Source organism: Zophobas morio, unplaced genomic scaffold, assembly GCF_036711695.1.
Source record: "Zophobas morio isolate AGI-343-1 ecotype UQ-CSIRO unplaced genomic scaffold, CSIRO_AGI_Zmor_V1 ptg000009l, whole genome shotgun sequence".
Lineage (NCBI taxonomy): Eukaryota > Metazoa > Arthropoda > Insecta > Coleoptera > Tenebrionidae > Zophobas > Zophobas morio.
In genome coordinates this window covers 10,157,506-10,161,101 of record NW_026972114.1, presented here as the reverse complement: position 1 = coordinate 10,161,101, position 3,596 = coordinate 10,157,506, and the positions used below count along the sequence as shown (strand labels likewise).

Sequence of the window (3,596 nt, the reverse complement as noted above, 5' to 3'; positions counted from 1 at the left end):
GTGCAATATTTAGCGGCTGCTTTTCTCATATTTTATTCACTGATGTTTGTAGACATTATCATCCGCTTTACCGCGTATTCATTATACAGGGTCATTATAAAATATTGTAGTCAACTCACCTATGAAAAACAAATGAAATTTTTCTCGTGCCGCTAATCACCAAAATGATTTGAACTGTTTTGAAATGTCACGAACGTCCAAACAAATCTGTCAGATGTGTCAAAAATTGAAATGCCCGGTTCGCGGTTTACATTCATTTTAAATAGACACGAAAAGACGCCAGGCCAGAGCATTAAGGGTTGCAGTGTTATCGGGCATTTGTGAACGCCACTGCAATACATTTCAGTTTCAAAAATTGTAAATTGTCAGAAAAACGTTTAAGGGCTTTGTCATGAATTACACCTTGGAAAGTCGATTGGAGTTGAACAGAATAAATCATCTGGTCTGTTTTGCAAAGAAGCAATAATTTTTCAAATAATGAAATCCAAAAAGTGAGGTTAAGTTTGTCGAAACCAATGAACACGGTAATTATTTAAAAAATTACATTTTTATAGGTACCCTGAAGGTAAAAATTGTGAAAAATCACGTAATGGACAATGGCAGAGCAAGTCTTATCACAGTTAACGAACACTATGAGTACCTAATGAGTTTTTGCAGTAAATAATTTTGCCAAAGTTGTGATCCCGCGAAAGTTCTGTTTGTAAATTGAAAGGAATCGTCAAAATATTGGTGCAGACATGGTTTGTGACCGGTGCTTTTCTCTTGAAAAAACACAACTGAAATCCTTGATCTTCATCCCTACAATAGGTGAAAACTGCTATGTCCAAACATTACCTTCAGCTTTGCAGTTTCTAGATATCTGAAACATGCCAGATCTGCATAACAGGAATGTCAAAGAGGTTCTACCCAAAACACGCCCACATGGCCATCCTAATATCAAGATTTTTCAAAATTTCTATAAGAAAAAAGATGAAAAAACCAATAAAATTTCAGGAACATAGTGTTAAGAGTTCTGTAGCTGATTATGAGATCTCTTGAAACAACAGAATGTTTAATAAAGATTTTTAACTTTCCTAATAGTAAAATTACAATTATTACTAAACAGTAAGTTGAAGTAAGTTTTAAATTAAGAGAATGCAACTAACACCGAAAGAAAAATGAAAGTTACTGAAAATAAAAAACTTTATTGCAGTACCTACATACACTTTCTACATCTAATTTTGTTTATTGATCACATTCATTTACTTGAAAAAGTATCAGGCCTATGAATCGTCGTCTGGAAACAGCTAACCACACACCAACCTTCATTGCGTGTGATGGTGTTTCTTCAAAAGCGTGAGTATTTTCTATACACCAAATTCTGAAGTTCTGTCAATTGACATAATAGCCTAACAGATGAAACCAGGCTTCATCAGAAAAGAACGACAAATCGAGAATCCCGTTATCGTCCATATCAGCTTGAAACCAACTACACTACCCAACGCGGCAAGGAAAATCAGCTGGTTGCAGCTCCTGAACCAACAAAATCTTGTATGGATGCATATGTAACTTCTCTTTTACGATTTTCTGACATGGGCTGTATGGTACTCCGGACAGTAAAGATTTTTGACAAAGCTTTATTCGGACTTTGTTCCATTCTCATCCTTAAATCTTCAACAACGTCTTCACTAACTTGAGGTCTCCCCGTCGGTTTTCACTTAGGAATGCTACCAGTGTCGTTAAATCTGGCCATAATTCGCCATATAGCGTCTTCAAAGATTCTTCATCAATGACAACAGAACATTTCACTAGATACTCGTTTTTAGACGCCTCCACAGAGTACACTCCATCCCCATCCTCATTTAACACCCCATTACGGTAATAGGCATGATGATTGCGCCAAAGGACTAAAAAAATCATTTGTAACACTGACCATAGTTATTCCTCTCTGTTCATTACCTGAGATTATTCCACAATGATCTGTAGTTTTGATAAAAACTGTTTTTTGAGACACTTATTAAAGTTCTAACAAAGGGGAAGACAGCAAAAATGAAAACAAGACAAGTCAATTAACGCACAAAGTGAGGGAAAACGTACCAGTACAAACGAAAAAATTATTGACATCTGACAGAATTTGATGAAGCGTTGAAACACTGCAGCCGCTAATGTCAACTAATGTGGCGCTAAAAATAAAAATTCCAATATTAGTGTAATCCTTTCCACAAAACTGAAAAAGGCGGCACAAAATGTCACCAAAATCATGGCCTTCTTCGACTACAATATTTTATAATGACCCTGTATAACTGCCGCAAAGCGTTTTTATGTTGTATTTTATTATAATTCTCTTTTGTATGTACATATACATCGTCAAGTTTGTTTTTTTAATAGCATACGGTACTGGCTTTATTAGAATAGTGACACAAAAGGAGAAATATATCTTTTATATCGTTTTAGGTGTACCACTATAGTCGTTTGCATATTGTTACGAAATAAACCCAGACGCCGCCCTGGTACGACGCCTATGGGTCGTCGAGAGCTTCTGGTCTGTACGCCGATAATGACTCATCGTCGATGATATCACCTGAGCAGCGTTCGCATAAATCCCTGGAAGCTGAAGTCGCGATGGATTCCAGAAAGACCTCGATTGCAAAACATCGAGAAAGGAATATGGGTTTAAATGGAGACCACCTTCGGGAACGAGATTGTTCACCGGAATTATTGCGTACCTAGATAATCGCTGTGTAATCAGTCGTGTAAATAAGAAATAAAATTGTTGAGTTTTACCTACACCGATTTTAATCACGCGATCATCGTAACAATATTTCCAATTTTTCCGATGTGTATTATTTTGCAATTAATATTTCTTTCAATTACAAATTTTGTATACCATTTTATTTTTAGTTACTTTCAGCCTCTCTTTATTCTATTTTATTTTTACATACTTATTATTATTATTTTTTAATCGTTGAATCGTTGATTTTCCATTAGATGACAATTCCTTGAAAGTATTATTACTTCAGTGTGTTTATTACAGTATCGATGATTTTATGAAGTGCTATAAATTCTAATATTATGATCTGTACAATAATGCGAACGACATATAAATAATAATGTGTGAATATGTATTCCAACTATCATTAAATATGTCAAATGTCAAACAGTATCAAAAAAATATGAAATCGTGGTATTTCCCCCGGGTTAATTTTGATGATACGTATTTGTTTCTATGTTTTAAACATATCATTAATTTCTCTTCATTCTTTGAAAATTTCGTATTAAAAAATATTTAAATAAAATTTGGTTAACTTATTAAACGTTTTTCTTCTCCTTTTTCCTCAACTTTTCCCTCCAGCGACCTAATAGTTGAAAGAATTAAACTTTTACTTACAAAAAAATATAGGTACCTAATACTGAACGGCATTAAATTAAAAAAAAATTAAAGATTAAAACGTATCGGCTATTATATTAAAAAAAAACAACATTAATTTACCTCAAACATGTGCCTATAAACAATAAATTACTTAGTAGAAAATCAATAGAGATAAAGCGTATTTAAGAATATGGAATTACCGCTTCAAAATCAATCAAAATATTGAAATCTTTTGTTTGCGAACGTG

At 33.8% G+C, this 3,596-nt stretch overlaps 1 long non-coding RNA gene across 1 annotated transcript; it reads right to left on the bottom strand.

Annotated features, from left to right (window-relative positions):
* Positions 1-1,164: 1,164 nt before the first annotated feature.
* LOC135125656 (uncharacterized) lies at positions 1,165-2,117 on the bottom strand. Its single transcript, XR_010279928.1, has 2 exons — positions 1,939-2,117; positions 1,165-1,886 (listed from the first exon to the last, which is right to left on the bottom strand). It is a non-coding gene; the product is annotated as an uncharacterized LOC135125656 (long non-coding RNA).
* Positions 2,118-3,596: the final 1,479 nt, after the last annotated feature.